The sequence below is a fragment of the Anolis sagrei genome, chromosome X, assembly GCF_037176765.1.
Source record: "Anolis sagrei isolate rAnoSag1 chromosome X, rAnoSag1.mat, whole genome shotgun sequence".
Lineage (NCBI taxonomy): Eukaryota > Metazoa > Chordata > Lepidosauria > Squamata > Dactyloidae > Anolis > Anolis sagrei.
In genome coordinates this window covers 95484438-95507707 of record NC_090034.1, presented here as the reverse complement: position 1 = coordinate 95507707, position 23270 = coordinate 95484438, and the positions used below count along the sequence as shown (strand labels likewise).

The 23270-nt window shown below is 44.9% G+C and overlaps 1 protein-coding gene across 1 annotated transcript in view; it reads left to right on the top strand.

Annotated features, from left to right (window-relative positions):
* Nucleotides 1-18889: 18889 nt before the first annotated feature.
* Nucleotides 18890-23270, top strand: part of LOC132780158 (leucine-rich repeat and fibronectin type III domain-containing protein 1-like protein) — a 151518-nt gene continuing 147137 nt past the window's right edge. Inside the window, exon 1 of the mRNA XM_067460844.1 lies at nt 18890-19243. The gene's annotated coding sequence lies outside the window, so the exon portion shown is untranslated. The remainder of the gene's footprint in view (nt 19244-23270) is intronic.

The window sequence follows — 23270 nt, the reverse complement described above, 5'->3', positions numbered from 1 at the left end:
ACAGTCTTGGGAGGATGGAGAGAATGGGAAGAACAGAACCAGCCTGAAGGCTCTTTCATGCACAGAATAAGTGGAAACCACCATTCCGCTCACATCTCTTCATGTTTGGGACATAAAACTGCTGCTAGCCGAATCTGTATGGTTCATTCCACCTCAGGGATTAAAACATTGTACCCCTCTCGCTCTTGTTTTTCTCCTCGAAATTGCACTGCTGAAGGTCAGATTCTCAGAACACGAGATTCTCAGAGACCTGGCAACCACTTCCGCCCACTCGGCAGCCTTGAGGAAAGGGGGTGGCCTTTGCTGTATAAATAACCCGGGGGCTCTGGAATTGTCTCTTTGCTAGCCTGTTGCCGTCCCCAAAGCATTATCCATAAAGAATATAGCCATGTGGAGGAGGAGGGGGAGGAATGCTGTTAAAGGTGGAAGCTTTATTGTGTTCAAGAGCCTCAAGATAGAACACTGTATCCCCGCTGCTTTTGAAGGAGAGAAGCCTGCTGATGTGGTATCATCACCTGCCTTTGGAAGAGAACAAAAGTTGCCCATATGAAGGTCAAAGCCAAAGAGAGGAGAAGGTGCCGTGTGGTACCATCTAGCATTTCACAAATGAAAACCATGAGTGGTCCATCGGAGTGGTCAAGATGACAAATGTTATTGATGATGACGAAGACACAAGCTAAGAGGGTCACCGTAGCTTGATTTTGCCCGAGTATATCCCTTTTGAGTTGAGAAAGTGCGAAATATTTTGCACTTATTCAACTCAAAAGAAGAGGCATACTCTTGTACTCTTATTCAACTCAAAAGGGATATAGTCAGGCAAAAAACAAGCTGCAGTGACCTCTCTTAACTTGTGTGTTCTTTGTCGTTTGCACTCAGTTTGCAGAAACTGAAGCAAACTGAAGGCAAAGGACAAAAGCGGGAATAGAAAACAGAATTCAGAATATTTCAAAAGCAGCTGAAAAGATAGGATGACAGAAGATTAGTTGGGACCATCCCCGACTAACTGGAACAGTTGAAGGGTATGTTGGGGAGAGAGGGAGGAATATAAGTAAAAATTATTATTATTATTATTATTATTATTATTATTATTATTATTTGAAACACAACAAGATGAGTCCACAGCAGACACTCTGCTGACTGTTGTATTGGATCACACGTCGGACACTTCCCAAGTGTCTAGGACTGTGTGATGTATCAGCGAATAATGCGTGCAGATCCCAGTAAGATGGCCTTCTGCAACTGGCAGATGGTAATTTTGTCAGCGCTGATTGTGTTTAAGTGCAGGTCAAGGTCTTTAAGCACTGCACCCAGTGTGCCAATCACCACTGGGACCAGAGTCTTTGCAGTTCGATTTTTAAATCCTCATATCATGTCAGCTTTTCCAATTGTTTCTCTGCAATCCTGCTGTCCCCTGGGATTGTGACATCAACGATCCATACTTTGTTTTTTAACACGATTGTGAGGTCAGGAGTATTGTGCTCCAAAAATCTGTCTGTCTGAATCCGGAAGTCCCAGAGGAGTATGGCGTGTTCATTCTCTGTAACTTTTTTCAGCTTGTGATCCCACCAGTTCTTTGTCGCAGGCAGATAGTATTTGTGGCACAACTTCCAATGAATCATCTGAGCAACAGTGTTGTGCTTCTGCTTGTAGTCTGTGCGTGATCTTCTTGCAGCATCTCAGGATGTGATCTATTGTTTTATCTGCTTCCTTGCAGAGTCTACATTTGGGATCTGTTGTCGAATTTTTAATTCTGGCTTGATGGCATTGGTTCTAATGGCTTATTATTATTATTATTATTATTATTATTATTATGTTAAAAACCTGAATAGACTCAGAAGCGGAGTGGGCAGATCAAAAGACAACCTGGAAAATGGCACTACCTAAAAGAATCTCATACCTTGTGTGACTGTGGAGCAGAACAGACAACTCTGCATCTGTATGCTTGTCCATTGTGCCTGGCCTCATGTACAGAGGAGGAATTGTTGGAGGCTACAGACAATGCCGTTGTTGTTGCCCGTTTTTGGTTAAAAGATATTTAGCTGCCTGCACACCTTCTATTTTTATTGGTTTTATACTAATTTATGCAATGCTTTTGATATGAAATAAATAAATAAATAAAATTATTATGTTGTGTATCAAATTATTATTATTATTATTATTATTATTATTATTATTATTAGATACACAACAAGACTGGAATGCAGCAAACAAGATCACTATGCTGGCTTTTGTATATGATCACACGTCAGAGACTTCCCTAGTGTCTAGGACTGTGTGATGTATCGACAAATGATGCATGCAGATCCAAGCAGAGTGGCCTTTTGCAGCTGGAAGATGGTAATTTTGTCAGCGCTGATTGTGTTTAAGTGCAGGCCAAGGTCTTTAGGCACTGCACCCAGGTGCCGATCACCACTGGGACAACCTTTACTGCCTTGTGCAGAGTTTTTGCAGCTCATTCTCTAAATCCTCATATCGTGTATGCTTTTCTAGTTGCTTCTCATCAATTCTGCTGTCGCCTGGGATTTCAACATCGACAATCCATACTTTGTTTCTTTCCATGATCGTGAGGTCAGGAGTATTCTGCTCCAAAACTTTGTCATTCTGAAATCAGAAGTTCCAGAGTAGTTTGACGTGTTTGTTTTTTCAGGTTTGTGATCCCATGATTTTTTTTGTGATCCATTGTTTTGTCTGCTTCCTTGAAGAGTATACACTTGGAATCTGTAGTTGACTTTTCAATTCAGGCTTTGACGGCATTGGTTCTAATTGCTTGTTATTTGGCAGCAAGAATCTTTTTTCATCCATCTGTGAGCCACGTTCACATTTTTTCCTTGTCAATTTTGCTCTCAATTTTTCTCAGGAACTACCCATGGAGAGCCTTCTTTTGCCAGTTTTCTCTTCTGCTCTGCATTGTATTTTTTACAATATTCACTCTTTGTCTTTTGCATGGACAGCATTCCATTGTTGTTGTTGTTGGTGGTGGTGTTATTTGACTTCCGTTTGGTACCCTTGCTGCATCGCTCTCTTTGGTCAATGGCATTAAAGCTCTGGAATATCTGCACAATTCTACTTGGTCCATAACATTTTGCCACTGCTGGTCATCATGGCTAAAATGCCATTTTGGGTTTACTCAGAAGAAGGCCTGGTTCAACACAGAGCCTGTGCATCTTCCCACAATTAGGTTTTCCTAAGCAGCAAAGTTAGCAGGAAGGAAAAAAACCTTTCTCCTGTCCTCAACCCTGGAACAGGTGTCCTTGGGAAGGGAGAAAAATGCACCAAACACCAGTGAAGCCAGAACATATGCCCATTTCCTTCTTCCTTCTTTTCTCTCTCTTCCTCCTTCACTCCCTTCCTCCTTTTCTCTCACTTTCCCCTTTTTCCCTCTCACCTCCTTTTTCTCTTGTTTTGCCTTGCTTGACCTCCTGCTCTCTACCATCTTGCCTTCTCTGTCTCTTTTGTTTGTGCCACTTCTCTTTCTCAAGTGTGCCAACTGTTCCTATTTGGCGCGGAAAGTCCTGATTATTCATCTGTCAGCTGCTTCTTAAATGTCTCAGTTTACTTTTCCCATATTTCCCTTTGTCATCAGCTTACTTCAGTGGCTGAGAACCAAGTTCAAAGAGCAAAAGCAGTTTGTGTTCAATTAACTCAGAAGGGAGAGAGGAGAGGAGGAGATAAAATCTTGCCCTTCACTATAAAAGGTAAAGGTAAAGGTTTCCCCTGACATAAAGTCTAGTCATGTCCAACTCTGGGGAGTGGTGCTCATCTCCATTTCTAAGCCGAAGTGCCGCCGTTGTCCATAGACACCTCCAAGGTCATGTGACCAGCATGATTGCATGGTGTGCAGGAGTGGCACTTATTGATCTACTCAAATTTGCATGTTTTCGAACTGCTAGGTTGGCAGAAGCTGAGACTAACAGCCTGAGCTCACCCCGCTCCTCGGGGTCAGCTCAGTGGTTTAACTCACTGCACCACCAGGGACTCCACCCTTACCAGTAGAGTCAGGCAAAAGGAAAAGCGCTGCAGCATCTCCTATCCTGTGCGTAAGTCCGCATTAAGACCTTTTGCCATCTTGGCCATTCTCTCATCTTGGCCAAACATTTCTCAGTTTTTATCTGTGAAATTGGAGCCCCTGGTGGTGCAGTGGGTTAAACCCCTGTGCCGGCAGGACTGAAGACCGACAGGTCGCAGGTTTAAATCCAGGGAGAGCGCAGATGAGCTCCCTCTACCAGCTCCAGCTCATCATGCGGGGACATGAAAGAAGCCACCCACAAGGATGATAAAACATCAAAACATCCGGGCGTCCCCTGGGCAATGTCCTTGCAGATGGCCAATTCTCTCACACCAGAAGCGACTTGCAGTTTCTCAAGTCACTCCTGACACGACAAAAAAAAATCTGTGAAATCTTGGCAGGTATGATTCTTTCTCTCCCCTCCTCCTCTCTCTTCACCTGAATATAAATAACTGCAACAAGGACAGCATTCCATGGCCCAGTTGGCATGCCTCCTGTGCATCCTTCCCCAGCAATATATTTGCTTGCATTGAACAGAACTTCCATTCATTTCAATGTTTTTTTCCCCATTCAAAATGTTATTGTCAAACAAAGGGAAGTGAGTTCAGGGGTCTTTTCAACACAGGAGGAGGACTAAAGCTTTTCCCTCCAGCTCTGAATTGCCTACTGTTTCTCACATGCAGCAATTAGTTTTTAAAAATAGCTTCCATTGGTACTGGGGAAGCTTTTTTCAAAGCCTTAATTCCCATGTGGGGAGACTTTCAGGGGGCATCAGAGCATGTGGGAAAGGTGAGCATAGCACAAGACCCAACTCTTTCTATACAGCAAAGGAATCTTTTTTAAAACACTCCCACTTACATTATGTAAAGCTATTTCAAATTACAACTGTTGTATCAGAGGTATACGCAAATGAGGAAGTCCTGCAAATTGCATCCAACTCAATGGCCACTGGTTTCTAACCCATGAGTTGAAGAGTCGCTTCCTGCTCAATGGTCCTGAAATTGTAAATTCCTGCTTCCAAGGAGAGGGAGAACAGGCAGAGGAGGAGAAAGGGAATAGATGGATGGCTCCCATTTTGCAGCCGGAGCAATTGCTCAGTCAGCGTTAATTTTCTTAAACGTTTGCCGTTGTGAAATTGTTTTCGTGAAACATCAACTGTGGAAAATGCACTCATTAAGAAGTAAAATAAAGTGGAGGAAAAAGGCATGCCTCTGAGCTGAAGGAAGTGCAAACATGGAGCCTCTAGCAGCCTACAGGGTAGATTGTGCTTACAAGTCCAAATTCCCTGCAGCAACATGCAAACAAGAACAACAGGCAAAACAGAGTTCCCAAGAGTGACGTCTTAACATCCCCAAGTGACAACGTCATGTAACCAGTGCTCAAAAGAAGTGTACTTCTCACTTAGTCGAAGCACTTATAAAATGATGTGCACTGGAGCAAAAGTTCCAAAGCATGTGGGGGCGGGTGGAGGTCAGAGCTGGTCATGACTGGGCAGGAAAGTGATCGTGGCATCGTGGTAAACTGCGTCGTGGAAAAAAATCAGTCTGAAGTATGGGAGCTAGGTTGTTGTTGTGGTGAGCTTTCACGTCGTTTCTAAATTATGGTGACCCAAAGGTGACTGTATTGCAGTGTTTTCTGGTGTTGAGGGTATGTGGCTCACCCAAAGCCATTCAGCAGGTTTCCATTAGAGTTGTGCATTCGTGTAGAATCACTATTTGTCTCTACTTGTTTTTCTTCACCTCACAAAAGCAAGTGTATTTCTGAATGGACGTTTTTGTTCCGTGTACAAAAACACGAAATATTTCGACCCATTGGCAACAACGAGGTTAAGAAATCACCCATTTGGGGGGGGGGGGCTTTCCACAGTCTCCCCTCCCAGAACCTTTATTTATTTATTTATTTACGATATTTCTATGCTGCCCTTCTCACCTCAAAGGGGACTCAGAGCGGCTTGCAAGTTATATATACATATAATATATTTTATTATTAGCATACTACAATATCAGTATTATATATTGCTATATTGTACTATACTATTATATTGTAATATTATTAGTAATACTAGCTGTACCCGCCATGGATTGCAGTGGCCAACCTTCCCTCCCTCTTTCTTACCTTCCTTCCTTCCTTCCTTCCTTCCTTCCTTCCTTCCTTCCCTTTTTTTCTTTCCTTCTCTCCTTCCTTCCTTCTCTACCTCTTTCCTTCTTTTCCCTCACTTTTTCTTTCCCTTTTATTTTCTCTTCTTCCTTCCTTCTCTACCTATTCTTGGACTGCAACTCCCAGCAGTCCTCCTAGTCAATCTATCTACCTAAAATCTGTCTCTGTCTAATCTAGCTATCTTCTCTATCTGGAGTTGCAGTCCAAGAATAGGACATTGGAAATATGCAGGGATTGGGATGCTCTTGAAGAAATCCAAGGAGAAGAAAGCTTGCAGCTTGGAAGCAGTGCATTTGGAGCATCCTCCTCCCCTAAAGGGCTTGGTCTAGGGGATGCTGGGAGCTGTTGTTTTCATGCATGCACTGTATTGTCATTGAGCCTTTTTGGGTTTTAAAGTCCTTTCCGTTGTTTTTTTTTTTGGGGGGGGGGTTATGAGTACTGATTACTTGTTGGTCTGTTAGGTGTGCAGTGTCCAAATTTCATGTCAATTCGTCCAGTGGTTTTTTAAGTTATGTTAACCCCACAAACGAACATTATATTTTTATTTATATAGATTACATATAATATAAAATATATAAGTATAATATCATATTACTATTAGTATTAGTATTATATTATATTACATTATAATATTATAAATATTATATGTATATACAATATATTATATTATATTAGTAAAGCACAGGAGACAAGATGGAACTGTCTTCTGCTCCCCTCTCCCTTCACTCTGGTACAGTGGGGGGAGGGAGAGGGGGACTCCCAACTGATGACATAGGCAGGAGACAAGATGGAACTGTCTTCTGCCCCCCTGGATTTACAGAAACATCAGAGTTACCACTCTTTCTGGTTCCTTTCCCTTTGTAGAGGAGGAGACTGGGTTTAATGGTTCTTAAAGCTGTTCTACTCTAGAGGAGAGGTGGATGCGGCTTTGCTTTGAGGCTTCTGTGGTGCCAGGTCCATCTCCCCCAGAGAGAGAGGCTAAGGAAGGGAGAGGGGAACTCTTTGGCAGCATGTGCTTAGCTTTGCCCCCCCCCCCCTTCTGCCGATGTGAGCTGTTGCTGCTGCTAAACTTTTCCATGTTGGTGGTGGAGAAGGAGGGGGGCAGACCTGGAAGGGTTAAAGATACCCCTCTTTCTGATATTGTTTGTTTGTCCTTATCCAGGTTCTTGTGGCACCAGGTCTGTCTCCACAAGAGAGAGGCTGAGGGAAGGAGAGAGGAGAACCTTGGCTGCGCATTCCAAGGAGACCCAGGGAAGGAAGAGCTGATGACCTAGAGCTCAGTCAAGCAAGGAGTGCATTGTGGTCATGAAAGCAGAAAGGGAGCCGTTTATCGGCTCACACTTGCTTTTGTGTCGAGCTGATTTTCGTACTGGGATTGGACTTCCCATTACGTGCTCTCAAAGGGAACAAAGGGAACAAAAGAACAGATGAAATGGGAGAAATTAATTCCGTGCACAACTCTAGTTTCCGTGGTCAAACTGGGGATTAAACCCTGGTCTTCAGAATAATAACCCAACGCTTAAACCACTGCACCATGTTGGCTGCTGCGGGAGCTATGCAGACTCCTAAATCTTATGATGGGAACAAAGCCAAAAATATAATTGCTAATGGAGAGATGCATTCATACATATCTGTGGTGTAATCCCACAAGGAACATTAAACAGAGTTTTCGCTTATCTTCAAAAAAAATATAATCATGAGTGGGAAAGATCTGGAAAAGGCAAAGAAAGAGGCTGCCCAAATGGCCGAGAGATTGGAACAGTTGTTTTCTAAAGAAAAGTTGTAATATTTGGGGCTGTTTAGGATTGGATTAGAGCCCCTGATGGCGAAGCGGGCTAAACCGCTGTGCTGCTGAGCTTGCTGACTGAAAGGTCGGTGGTTCAATTCCAGGGAGCAGGGTGAGCTTTGGCTATTAGCTCCAGCTTCTGCCAATCTAGCAGTTCGAAAACATGTAAGTAGTAAATGTAAGTAGATCAATAGGTATTGTTCTGTGGGAAAGTAATGGCGCTCCATGCAGTCATGCTGGCCACATGACCTTGGGGGCGTCTACAGACAACGCTGGCTGTTTGGCTTAGAAATGGAGATGAGCACCAACCTCAAGAGTCAGACACGACTTGGCTTAATGTCAAGGGAAAACTTTACTTGGCTTAATGTCAAGGGAAAGCTCCCCATGCAGGGACATGAGAGAAGCCTCCCACAAGGATGGTAAAACATCAAAACATCTGGCCATCCCCTGGGCAATGTCCTTGCAGATGGCCAATTCTCTCACACCAGAAGCAACTTGCAGTTTCTCAAGTCGCTCCTGACACAGAAAAAAAAAGTAGGAAAATGCACCAAACTTTGGATAAGACATGGTGAGGTTCTGGCCCTAAATCTTCTGGTTAGAATAGATCATTGAATCAATTAGATTTTCCTATTTGTTGATTCACCATTCAGTACAATTTAAAAAACCCCCAGTTCAAACACAATTGACTCACAGCTCTGCATTAAAAAGGCACAAGTCACAAACAGTTTAAATAACATATTTAAAGCATAATACGATAGGAACACAACGTCCCCCGTCAAAAGCTCCATCTGCCTCCACAAGTTAAAACCAAATGCTGTGGATTTTTTTCCAAAAAAGAACCAAGATGTGGTGAAGCTGCTGTTTGAGCCATCCCAAAGGTGCCTGCCTACCCATGAAGTGGTGGAGACACTCTCTTTATTTCAGCTTTTTGTGGATTCTGGAAGAGACTGGAAATTATACTCCATCTCTGATAAAAGGAATATTTTGCAAACTTGAGACACAGACAAGATCTTGTTTGAGGCAATCCAAAGATGTCTTCTGCAAAGTGTCTGAGGATGCAGGGATGGGATCTCATCTTCATTTCATTGCTCTCAAACACAAAGAGGAACAAAATAAAACCCCTGAAGACATGAAGGAGTTGATGCCTGTGAACCACTAACCTAACTTTGAAGAAACCCAAGTGGATGTGCATAGATCCCTCCAGGGTGCCTTCTCTTGTTTCCATCTGAGAGGTGAACAGGATCATATGTGTTGAAGTGGAACTGTGGAAGGAGGAGGAGAAGTTCTTGAAGGATCTTCTCATCTTTGCTTCCTGGTGTTGACTCCTTGGGGAGGCCCCTATGGATGCCACAGGAACACAGTTGGGTTTGTGTATTTTGACCAGAGAGGATAGTATACACACAGCATGGACCTGTACCTGCAGTCCCCCTCCCACAAACTATCTTCCGCCTCAATCTCTCCTTTCAGCTATCTGTCAATATCACGTCTGCCCTTCTTGCCTGGGCTCTGCAGAGGGAGGGAGATGTCTTTCTCCCTTCGTCTCTTCTCAGGTTGTTGCTAGGCAGCCGGCTCCTGCTCAAGACAGCCAGGTGGCCACATCCGCTGGCCCAGATTCCTTTCGGCCGGGCCTTATCCCGCACGTCTCCTGTCAGATCCTTGACAGAAGAACCAGTGTTTAACCAGCGTTTCTGTGCCTAATAGCAGGCCCCCACCAATCTGCACATGGTTGACAGCAGTGCGTTTTCTGCGCAGCTCCGGGTAAGCCTCGAGCAAAGCAGGATTAGTATTTACCATACACAAATTTCCAGAACATCAAACAAGCATTGGCAGGGGGTAGCGCAGCTCACTCGGAGCACTTAGTTTGCCTGCCATTGTTAAGAACAGACGGATGAGACGGCGACAAAGTCCACAGATGCCAAGTTTCTCTGGGGCTCACTGGGGCAGGACTGCACTGCTGGTTTCAAAGAGTCAAGAAAAACCAAACACATTGCTTGGCCTGTCACACATGTAATGGTGCCTTTGGGTGACAAATGAGTTTGTTAAGAGATGTAGCTGTTGACAGCTTTCCAAAATAACTGGCACCAATGGCACCTCCAGCCAGAACTCCCAAAAATGAGAAGAGGGGAGGAGGAGATGCTGAGAAAGAAAGTGAAGCAAAGGTGTCTTGTGACCCACTCAACAGCAAACACTAATGCTGCCAGCAGGGGGTGCATCTACACTATAGATTTAATGCATTTTGACACCACTTCAGCTAGAGCCCCCGGTGCCGCAGTGGGTTAAACCTCTGTGCCGGCAGGACTGAAGACTGACAGCTTGCAGGTTCGAATCCGGGGAGAGGCGGATGAGCTCCCTCTATCAGCTCCAGCTCCTCATGCAGGGACATGAGAGAAGCCTCCCACAAGGATGATAAAACATCAAATCATCTGGGCATCCCCTGGGCAACGTCCTTGCAGACGGCCAATTCTCTCACACCAGAAGTGACTTGCAGTTTCTCAAATCGCTACTGACACGACAAAAAACAACAACACTTCAGCTGTCATGGCTCAATGCTTGCAGTTTCTTAAGTCACTCCTGACACAAAAAAGAGAGTTGTAGCTTTATCAATAGGAGTATAGTGTCTAGATCTAGGGAAGTCATGCTACCCCTTTATTCTGCCTTGGTTAGACCACACCTGGAATACTGTGTCCAGTTCTGGGCACCACAATTGAAGAGAGATATTGACAAGCTGGAATGTGTCCAGAGGAGGGCGACTAAAATGATCAAGGGTCTGGAGAACAAGCCCTATGAGGAGCGGCTTAAAGAGCTTGGCATGTTTAGCCTGAAGAAGAGAAGGCTGATAGGAGACATGATAGCCATGTATAAATATGTGAGAGGAAGTCATAGGGAGGTGGGAGCAAGCTTGCTTTCTGCTGCCCTGGAGACTAGGATGTGGAACAATGGCTTCAAACTACAAAGAAGGAGATTCCACCTGAACATTAGGAAGAACCTCCTGTCTGTGAGAGCTGTTCAGCAGTGGAACTCTCTGCCCCGGAGTGTGGTAGAGGCTCCTTCTTTGGGGGCTTTTAAACAGAGGCTGGATGGCCATCTGTCAGGGGTGCTTTGAATGCAATTTTCCTGCTTCTTGGTAGGGGGTTGGACTGGATGGCCCATTAGGTCTCTTCCAATAATATCATTCTTGGAGTCCTTGTGATGCAGTGGCTAAAAAGGCCAATGGGATTTTGGCCTGCATAAATAGGAGTCTAGTGTCTAGATCCAGGGAAGTCATTCTACCCCTCTATTCTCCCTTGGTCAGACCACACCTGGAATCACACTGTGTCCAATTCTGCGCATAGCAATTGAAGGGGGATGTTGACAATCCTGGAATGTGTCCAGAGGAGAATGACTAAAATTATCAAGGGTCTGGACAACAAGCCCTACGAGGAGTGGCTCAAAGAGCCGGGCATGTTTAGCCTGCAGAAGAGAAGGCTGAGAGAAGACATGATGAGGGCCATGGATAAATATGTGAGGGGAAGTCATAGGGAGGAGGGAGCAAGCTTGTTTTCTGCTGCCCTGGAGACTGGGACACAATGGAACATTGGCTTCAAATTACAGAAAAGGAGATTCCACCTGAACATTGGGAAGAACTTCCTAACAGTGAGAGCTGTTCAACATCAGCAGCGTCAACATCAGCGTTGCAGATGGACGATGAAAGCGACAGCTCCCCTGGTGGCCAAGAAAAGGTTGAATAGCCTCTGTGTATGTCTGTATATGTTTGTATGTCAAAAATTGGCATTGAATGTTTGCCATATATGTGTACACTGTAATCCGCCCTGAGTCCCCTGCGGGGTGAGAAGGGCAGAATATAAAAGCTGCAAATAAATAAATAAATAAATAAATAAACAAACAAACAGTGGAACCCTCTGCCCCGGAGTGTGGTGGAAGCTCCTTCTTTGGAGACTTTTAAGCAGAGGCTGGATGGTCACCTGTCAGGGGTGCTTTGAATGTGATTTTCCTGCTTCTTGGTGGGGGGTTGGGCTGGATGACCGACGAGGTCTCTTTCAACTCTAGGATTCTATTTCTTTCATTTATCGTATCAGGACCAAACCAAGGGTACAGTTGTTTTTTAAATACATTAGCATTTAAAAAACAAACAAGCAAACTTGGCATTATATTAAATGTCCTTTGACCAGTAGCTGGCCACTTGGAGTGCATCTGGTGTTACTATAAGGAGGTCCTCCATTGTGCATATGGCAGGGCTCAGGTTGCATTGTAATAGGCGTTCTATGATTCTATGACATTGAACCATCAAAAAGCAAAGGTGTCACTATCTCAGCTTGCCATGTGGTCAATGCTGGATTTTGGAGTATCCTAGATTTTAAAATTCTGAATAAGTGATGCTCAACCTGTTGTGGATAGAAAGAGTATTTGCTCTCTCTTCCTCCACATTCATTTCCTGAATCTCTAAGTGTTTCTGTTTTGTTATTGCTGTTATGTGCTGTCAGTTCCGCTTCAATTTATGCCTATCCTTTGAATGAGAGACCTCCAAAAAGACCCCATTATTACATCTTTCAAGTTCAGTCTGTGGCTTTTCACCTGATTCAATGCATCCATAATGCCATCTTCCCCTTTTTTCTATTGACTTCAACTTTACCACGGTCACCAAGATTTTGTGTGTCATGGGAGTAACTAGATAAAAATGCATGGTTCGGGTAGTTAGTTTCCTTGAAGTCACAGAGCTGAAAATCAGTTCATATATCAATATCTTTTTGGTGCCAACTTTTGTACTTTGACAGCATGGCATAGCAGTTTGAATTCTGGGCTAAGTCTCTGGGAGACCAAAGTTTAAATGCCTGCTTGGCCTGGGAAACCCATTGTATGATGTTGGGCAAGTCACACTCTCTCAGCCACAGAGAAAATCCCTGTTAAACCCCCTCTGAGCAAACTTTGCTAAGGAAACCCTGTGATAGATTTGCCTTATCATTGCCATTCGTCAGAAATTACTTGAAGACACAGGACAACTGCATGTTCCAGCTTATTTAGTATTTGTATATTTATCTACCCGGTTTCCATGACAGCATGCCTAGCTTATAGAAGTGCACAAAACAATTGTCTTGCATTTGGAATTGCTTCAGGACCCCAATGGCTTAATCCAGCCTGTTCTATAACATATGCGTGAACACAAACTAAGATGCAGACAATACTGACCTTCCTATTCAAGTCATTTTCAAAACGGTATGAGAAGCATTTTCATCACATGCTGCCATTTCTTTTCAACATTCAGCACAGACTACTTTGAGTGCGGAAAATGTGCATGATGAGCCTGGGAGAGAAAGAGCAAGACCAAAGGGAGATCTTGCATGATGGTCCCTCTGTAGAGTGATGAAAACAAGATGCCTCCAGAGTATGCCACAAGTGAAAGCACCACCAGGGACACAATGGGACCCTGTGGAGTCAGAGACAGGAATTCTAAGATTCTATGGGACATAAAATCATAGAATCATAGAGTTGGAAAAGATCTTGTGGACATCTAGTTCAACCCTCTGTCAAGAAGCAGGAAAATCGCATTCAAAGCTTCCCCGACATTGGTCATCCCTGACAGATGGCCATTCAGCCTCTGTTTAAAAGCCTCCAAAGAAGAGGCAGAACAGAGGGGTAGTATGTCTTCCTTGGATCTAAACACTATACTCCTTTTATGCAGGCCAAAATCCCATTAGCTTTTTAAGCAGCGACATGCTATTGATGACTCATGACTAACTTATTATCCACAAGGACTCTAATATCTAGAATTATTACAGTTCGTCGCTAGCTTAAGTGCCAGGGCTTAATGTTATGGAAACCTGGGAGCTGTAATTTGTTGATAAAACAGCCCCCTTTGTCAGAAAAAAAATAAAGGCCTTGCAAAACTACAACTGTCAGTTTTCCATAACATTGGGCCATGATAGTTAAAGTGGTGTCAAACTGCATGAATTCTGCAACACAGATGCACTATCGATGTTTCATAAGTTGGGTATTTTGATCTAGGATATTTGCTTTCACTGCTTCCTCTCTCTCTCCTGGTCAGGCATTCTTGTTGTTGTTGTTGTTGTTGCTGTTGTTGTTGTTGTTGTTGTTGTTATTGTGTGTATATCCCACTTTTTCTCTCCAAAAGGAGACTCAGGCAGTTTCTTGGTCGGTGCCAAAGCTAAGTCCAGACCAAATCATGGCTTACAGTAGTGGTGGGTCCTTGTGCAATTTCACAAAATGAAACAGCTTTTAACTCCACCCCTTAGAATAATAAACTTACATAATAGGAAAAGACCCCAAGGGCCATCCAGTCCAACCGCCTGCCATACAAGAACACAATCATAGCACTCCCAGCAGATGGCATTTGCCATCCAGCCTCTCCTTAAAAATCTCCAGAGATGGAGACTTCATCACACCCCAAGGCAGCATATTCCACTGCTGAACTGTTCTTACCATCAAGAAGTCTTTACTAATGTTTAAGTGGAATTTCTTTTCCTGCAATTTGAATCTATTGCTCTATACTTTCGTCTCTAAAGCAGCAGAAAACAAGCTACAAGGTCATTCAAATATAATGAAGGTGGCCAATTCATACTTGCCTCAAGCAGACAAGAATCCTTTCTCTCACTCTGGACATTCCACAGATATATAAACCCCACTTGCCTAGTTTCCAACAGAATTCACACCCCCTGACGATGCCTCTCATAGATGTGGGTGAAACGTCAGGAGAGAATGCTTCTGGAACATGGCCATATAGCCTGAAAAACTCACAGCAGCCCTCTTCAATATGACATCCATCTGGGTCCAAAAAAAGAGGTGACTGTGAGCATGTGGGTGACTGTGGACATCTAACACACTAGTGGTATGCAGATGGGAGATGTAGCATCTTAGAAATGTCATAAACATCCCACCTCCCACCACAGATGTGGTGACTTTCTCTTGAGGAAAGAGAATGTCACACCCCATCCTCTTCGTCCCTGAGGTGGATTTCCCTATTGACAGCATCAAATTACAAGAAGCATGCACATGCTTGTTTGCAAGGCTGGCAGCCGCATGTGACCCATTGCCACTGGGCATCCAGGAGCAATTGCTCCAATTACACCATTCCTGATCCAGCCTTGCTCAGCACAGCCCTGAGGCTCCTTGGAGGCTCCATCCAAGTGAGTCACCAGTGTGAGTCGCCTCTTGGAGCCAACAGCTGAGCAATCTTGGAGAACCAACACTCTGTTCTCTGCCAGTGTTGCTGCTAAAGAGCGTATCTATCCGAGCATCATAGTGGGACATGGAGAGGATGCTAATGCTAACCTGTGTGCAGACTTGTGTCCTTTGCCTTTTCAGTTAACTTTCTTATCTGCAGAGGCCCAGTTCCAAGAATCAAAGTCTTCAGATGTCTGCAGCAGAAAAAAAAACCCAACAACTTTGCTTTAGCTATGGCTGTTTTGCTGTATTCTTTGACTCTGCTCCAAGAGATAATTTGCTCATGGTCCTCTTCCCTCTGCTGAGGCTAAGTCACTAAAGTTAGCTTTTTCAGTACATTTTTTCAGCCTTCTACTTGATAATGTCTGGGGACGCCTCAGTCACACTGGCCAGACCATGCTGAGGTTTAGCTTGAAATTTAAAGGGGCTCTCCAAAAAGCTGACTCTATTTGGGGTTGAAAATAGAGTACCTTGAATAGATCCTATAAGGTAGTGGCTCTCAACCTGTGGGTCCCTAGAGGTCTTTTGGCCTACAACTCCCAGAAAACCCAGCTAGTTTATGAGCTGTTAGGATTTCTGGGAGTTGAAGGCCAAAACATCTGGGGACCCACAGGTTGGGAACCACTGCTATAAACTCTGGTGTGAAACTCAAAAGAGATTAATCAGTCCATTCCCAAGGCAGCCATTACTTTTCTGAATTGTTTCTGTTTTAAAAGTTATTCCCTTAAATAAAATTGGGGGGGGGGGGGATATAGGCATCATCGAAAGAGAAAGGACAAAAGATAATAATAATAATAATAATAATAATAATAATAATAATAATATACTTTATTTATATTCCACTCTATCTTCCCGAGGGGACTCAGGGTCGATTACAACATACACAGATAGGCAAACATTCAATCCCTTTAATTTTTTCTTTTTCGTGTCAGGAGTGATTTGAGAAACTGCAAGTTGCTTCTGGTGTGAGAGAATTGGCTATCTGAAAGGACGTTGCCCAGGGGACACCAAATGTTTTACCATCCTGTGGGAGGCTTCTCTCATGTTTTTGCATGAGAAGCTGGAGCTGACGGACAGGAGCTCACCCCACTCTGCGGATTCGAACCTCTGATCTGTCGGTCTTCAGTCCTGCCGGCACAAGGGTTTAACCCATTGTGCCACCAGGGGTGCCTAATTAATTAATTAATGCCTTTAATGCAGTAAAATAACAATGACACCAATACACAGAACAAAGGTTAATGTTTCTCCTTTCATCTCCGGTTTCTGGAGGCGGTGCTCAATTCTGGCCATGGGGAGGCGCTCTTTTTCTATTTCCAAGCCAAAGAACTGCATGGGAACCTTTATTAGCTTACCACTGAAGTGGTACCTATTGATCATTCACATGTGCATGTTTTTGAACTGCTAGGTTGATAGGAGCTAGGGCTAACAGAGGGAGCTCACCCAACCCACGGCTTCTAACCGCCGACTTTTAGGTCAGCAGATTCAACAGTTTAACCTGTTGCGCCACTGTGACTCTTACAAGGATTGAGTCCTTTGCCAGATTTAACATAATGAATGGTAAACGTGTGATTACCATTCATGCTGTAGGTACAGTACCTGGACTACTCATATTTGCATGTTTTTGAACTGCTAGGTTAGCAAGAGCTAGGGCTAACACCCAACCTAACACTCACCCCAACCTGTGGCTTTGAACTGCTAACCTTTAGGTCAGCAGATTCAACAGTTTAACCCATTGTGCCAGCCAAAGATTGGCTCCTTTGCCAGATTTGGTGTAATGAACGGTAAACATGTGATTATGTTACAGACCAAGGGAGACAATATTGACTTATCAGAGAAGTGTTAGTAGTCTGCAGTATGTCTCAGCCACTTTTACTCTCAGAGTGATAAAAACTCAAAAAATACACAGGAGTCTGTTGCTTTAAGTAGAAACAAAAATATAGTTCTATTCACTGTAGATCAAAAATGCAAAACAAAGCAGAATAATTGTTCTCACCAATATACAACAAAAAATATATCTGGTGTGTCTTCTTCTTTACACGATAATATGCCCTATACGACTTACTTGTCTGACATATCTCTCTCTACGTTTCACCTCGTAGTCTAAAGTCTGCCAGGGAGATCCTGCTCTCAGTCCAACCAGCTTCGCAAATGCGGCTGGTGGGGACGAGGGACAGGGCGTTTTCGGTGGTAACCTCTGCCTGTGGAATTCACTCCCCAGTGAAATTAGATTGGCATCCTCCCTCCTTTCTTTCAGAAGAAAACTGAAGACGTGGTTGTGGAACCAGGCTTTTGGCTAATGGATATAACGGCACCTGAACAGTGAATTGGACCAGACCATTGTTATAATGTAAAAGCCTTTATAATTGGATAACTAATGTTGTTTTGATGTATTATATTGTATGATTTTATTTTGCTTTTATAATTGTAATTATTGCGGTATCGAATCATTGCCATTGTTAGCTGCTCTGAGTCCCCCTGCAGGGGTGAGAAGAGTGGGGTAGAAATGCTGTAAATAAATAATAGATAAAGTAAATATGCAAACCTATAGCAAAATAATACAGTCTCCCTACTTAGTTATCAGTAGAATGTCCTTATCTTGCCATAAACAAGCAGTTTCCTTGGCACTCCAAACTGCATCACTGTTCAGCTTTAGGATGCTGCGTACCGCCGGAGCGGTACCTATTGATCTACTCACATTTGCATGTTTTCGAACTGCTAGGTTGACAGAAGCTGGGGCTGACAGCGGAAGGTCACGCCGCTCCCCGGATTCGAACCTCCCAGCAACAGCCAAAGGTTTCTTCGGCTCAAAATGAGCCATCAAGCTAAGTCAAAATGCAAAGCTCAAAGCTTTCAAACGTAATGCCTTGTTACATGCTGAAACAGGTAACACACCCAATTAACTTGTGGCAGATGTAACAGAAAAGGTTCTGGTCCTCCCTGTTACTTAGAAAAAGCCTGTTGTAACCCCCTAGTAGCAAGATGACTCTAGGTTAAAGGTAAAGGTTTTCCCCTGACATGAAGTCCAGTTGTGTCCGACTCTGAGGTGTGGTGCTCATCTCCATTTCTAAGCTAAAGAGCTGGAATTGTCCATAGACACCTCCAAGGTCATGTGGCTGGCATGACTGCATGGAGCACCGTTAACTTCCCGCCGGAGCGGTACCTATTGATCTACTCACATTTGCATGTTTTCGAACTGCTAGGTTGACGGAAGCTGGGGCTGACAGCGGAAGGTCACGCTGCTCCCTGGATTCGAACCTGCGACTTTTCTGTCAACAAGCTCAGCAGCTCAGCCACATGACTCTAGCACATGCCTCTAGCCACCATGAATTATTTCTGTACCCCAAGATAATTCACCCCAAGATAATTCTGTATCCCAAGATAATTCACAAACATTTCTGCCTGGGGGAATCCTTTGTTGGGAGGTGTTAGCTGGCCTTGATTGTTTCATGTTCCCGGAAACAATTCCTCTGTTTTCTGAGTGCTGTTCCTGATCTACTGTCTGATTTTAGAGGGGTTTTTTTAATACTGGTAGCCAGATTTTGTTCTTTATAATGGTTTCCTGATGAAATGACCCACATGCTCCCTATATAATTGAAGAGAGAGGGGGCTTCGGGTCTCCCAAAGAGGACAGAAGGTAGTCAAGGGGGAGGACAGGGGACAGAGTGGTCTCCCCAAGTCCTACTGGTCCCCCTCCTCCTTTATCCGCGGGAGGGGGCCGAGGGCTGGGCGTGGGGCTCCCCCAGTGGGCATGTGCGGCGACGGCGCTTGCTCGGTTCTGCCAGCCGCCGGGGGAGAAGCGGGACAGAGGCCGGGGAAAAGAGCGGAGGCCGGGGGAGGACGCCAACGCTGCCGCCCCCCCCCCCCACCCCTCTGCCCCCCTCCCGGGGTAGAAAGGCAGGCCAGAAGAGCGGGTGGAGCCTGGCATGGGAGAAGAGCCGGCCGCTTGACTGGCTGGCTGGCTGGTGCGCACTGCAAAGCCGGCGAGGAGGCAAAGGGAGACAACCCCCCTCCCTATCCATTTCTTCCCCAGCCAACATAGCACCGCTTCGGGCGCATGGCCAGACCTTCCTCCTCATCCGCCGACCCCCCCGGATTTGTCTGTTCGGCCATCGGAGCAGGTAAAACCGAGAGAGGGAGGGAAGGTGCGAATTGGGCGAATTGTCGGGGAGTTGGGGTTAAGATGATGCCGCGTTTGGAAAGGGAAAGGAAAGGGGGGGGGGAGATGGAGGGCTTGTAAACGTTGCCCCCTCCCAAACTGCACTGTCATTGCCGGCAAAAGGGCTTGAAGACCCCCGCCCCCGCCCTCTCTTCGCCCCGGGGCATCCAATTGGAGCCAACCCGTGATGGCAGCGATGAGACGAATCTGTTCTTGCAAGGAGAGCAGTTTGCTCTTTTGGGGGTCCCTCCAGGGAAGGGAGTTTGCTTTAAGAGGTCGCCTTGCTTTTGGGATGAGGCATGGGAGGGTTGGGGTTGGGGCTGTCCCTGGACCTTGCCTTTCAGACCCCGGCAAAGAGGGCGTCTTGCTCGGAAAACGAGGGTCTTGAAACCCTTCAAGTCCCTCCAGGAAATCCTCCAGTGCCAGTCCTGCTAGAAAGGCAATGGTCGCTGTCCACGTTGGAGGTGCTGAACCCTTCCTGGCTCTCCTGCCGTTTGCTTATAGGAAGCAAAAGCCTGGAAAGGTCACCTCGAGACCTCTGGAGACTTTAGGAGGCCAAAATGGGGTTTCTTTTGGTGGTTCTGGGGCTGTACCCTGGAGATGGGATGCCAGTGGTGCCTGGCCATCACTGGCCATTCTACAAACCCATTTCGGAGTCTGGGGTGGGGAAAAGAAGTGGAGCAGCAGCCTGCTCTTCTGTTGAACCCATTGGGCCTTCACTGCCCCACGGAATCATCTTTCTTACAGCCAAAGAAGGAAAGGAATGTGGAATCTCTGGGGTTACAAAGCTGCCAAAATGCCATCCCAGCCAGGTGCCACTCCCCCCACCCGGTTTGCTTCTGGAGGCTGCCAAAGTTGGAGTTGCCAGCCTGCCACCAGGAGGAGCCAAAGAGCCATCCCCCTTCCCCCCCTCTTCCATAGACTACCCTTTAAATGAAGCCTGTCCTCCTCCTCTTCCTCTTCTTCCTCCTTTCCCGTCTGACATACCTGGCTTGGCTTTGCCAGAGGAATGCTGGCATCTTTTCTGCCCTGTATCAAGATGTGTTTTTTTCATTCTCTGCCTCAGGGATTCATTTTAAGTTGCAGGATTAGGTTTCTTGCTCCTCTGAATCTTGAAGGAACTATAGATGCAGATTTTACATCCTCTATGGGTCTTTGTAGGAGTCCCTAGTGGCACAGCAGGTTAAACCGCTGAGATGAACTTGCTGACCTAAAGGTTGGTGGTTCAAATCTGGGGGGGGGGGCAGGGTGAGCTCCCACTGTTAGCCCCAGCTTCTGCCAACCTAGCAGTTTGAAAACATGCAAAATTGAGTAGATCAATAGGTACCACTTCAGCAGGAAGATAGTTGTACCGGCCACATGACCTTGGGAGGCATCTACAGACAACACTAGCTCTTCAGCACCACCCTCCAGAACCAGACACAACTATGCCTATGGGCCTTTGTGTGTGTGTGTGCCCCACCCCCTATACACACACCGTTTCCTTATCCTGGCAGCAGTGGAGAAAGGTAGCTCTGATATTGGTTAAATGGTTGTTTCAGTTCAGGTTTTACAGCTGACTCAGAAGCAGCTGTCCTGGTGCTGAATCTATTTGTGCGATACGGTTCAGCACCTTGGATAGCTCAATCCAGCACCAGAATTGATTCCTTGCTCCACTCGCCTTGGAACCATTATTACAAGCAAGAAGAAAATGTGATCCAAGACCTATATTTGCCCCTAAACCTTCTGCTGAAGCACCAGAGTTCTCCGAAAGCCTCTGCACCCTCCCTATTTCATTTCATATCATTTTCACCTCCAAATCATCCCCAGGTGTACAACATTAAAAGGTAACATCTCGTGGAAGACCCTTAGAATATCCCTACTTCCTTCTTGGCCAAAATAGCAATCAGAACTGGCATAATATCATCCCTAGTCACCATTTTGGCCAGAAAGAATTTTGTCTGAGTGCTGTTGGAGGGAAGGGGACCCTGTACAATCTGCCAGATCTCTTTTTGTAGCTTGATGGGATTGTGGAGCAAATATAATTCTCTGGTGATGTGGAGCAGCCAATCAGACTCACCTGGGCTGCTGGCTGGTGACATGTAGGTTGTGTTTTGCTGCATATGTATTGCCAAACAAAGGGATGTGGCTGTGTGGGACATTCCATTTGCCAGATCTATCTCACTGGAGGAGGCATGAACAGACTCTTCTTAGAGGTTCTTCCTCAATCTGACTCCATAGATGCTGACCTTCTGGGGCGGATGTTTAGGGGGAAGCATCCCCTTGATATATTCTGGGGTGGGCATCCTTATAAATGTTCTTGATCACACCTTTTGTCACTCCACAATGATGAAGTAACTGGACTAGATTATCAAGTGTAAAGGTACCAGAGTATCAGATTACCAAAAATAGGATTATCTATGTCATTGTATTCCCAATTTCTGTGTATGATCATGAAAGTTCAATAAGGAAGAAATGCAATAGGAAGAAGATGAACTTATCTGAGATACGGTGCTAGTGAAGGGTTTTGCAGTTATCCTGGAGTGCCAAAAAACAAACAAATGCAACCTGGGGCCAATCAAGTCTGAATTCTCTCTAGAAACCAAGATGACTAAACTGAGACTGTTGTACTTTAGACATAGCTTGAGAAAACATGACTCACTAGGAAAAATGGCAATGCTTGCACTGAAGGTAGTAGGAAGAGTGGAAAGCCCACCACAGGTGGATAGACTCAATCAATTTCAACTTTTTGAAGCAGATGCTTAGGGGGAAGGACCTCCTTGCCACATTCTGGGGTGGGCAGCCCTACAAATGTTGATGATACTTGGAGGTGTCCCATTCATAGGGTCTCTGTAAACCAAAGTCAGATTGATGCTACAAACAACACTCTTTACCATTGGAGTATGTTGGAGTTTTTTTCATGTTGGGAGTAACTTGAGAAACTGCAAGTCACTTCTGGTGTGAGAGAATTGGGCATCTGCAAGAATGTTGCCCAGGGACGCCTGGATGTTTTGATATTTTATCATCCTTGTGAAAGGCTTCTCCTATGTCAGACTTCCCATACCTTGGGAAGTCTGACTTGGCCACGGTAGTCCATGCTCTGGTTACAGCCTGTATAGACTACTGCAATGGGCTCTACATGGGGTTGCCTTTGAAGACTGTCTGGGAGCTTCAAATAGTCCAATGGACAGCAGCAAGATTAATAATAGTAGCGACACTCCGGGAGCATACAACTCCCCTCTGTGCCAGCTCCACTGCTACCGGGCACAATTCAAAGTGCTGGCTTTAGCCTATAAAGCCCTAAGTGGTTTTGGTCCAACTTACCTGTCTGAACGCATCTTCCCTTGTGAACCTGCTAGGACTTAAAAATAATCCCAGGAGGCCCTGCTCTCAATCCCTCCTGTGTCACAAACATGTTTAGTGGGGATGAGAGACAGGGCTTGTTCAGTGGTGGCCCCTCGGCTATGGAATGCCCTTCCTGGGGACATTATATCGGTTCCCTCCCTCTTAACATTTCGGAAAAGAGTCAAAACTTGGTTGTTTGAGCAAGCATTTGAAAATTCAATATAAAAGACATAGGAATTGGAATGACTGGACAATTAGATGGGACAATGTTTTTTATTAAGAGATGCAAATGATTTATGTTTTAATATTATTGTTATGGTTTTATATTATGTGTTAATGTTTTTAAATGTTTTATGGTGTTTTGGGGCATGAAATCATTGCCATTGTAAACCACCCTGAGTCACCTGGAAGCTGAGAAGGGCGGTGTACAAATACAGTAAATAAATAAATAAATAAATTTCCCCACATGGCCGAGCACTATCTTGGTTAAAACCAGTGGTTCCCAGCCTTTTTTTTTTTTTACCAGGGACCACTTGACCAGGGTCCACTTGACCAGGGACTATTCTCCAACATTAGAATCAAAAGGGTTATTAATCGGTTTTTGGTCAATCTTGGATTCAGTTTGGTCATTTGGGGTGCTGATTCAGAAAATTGCATTGGATAGA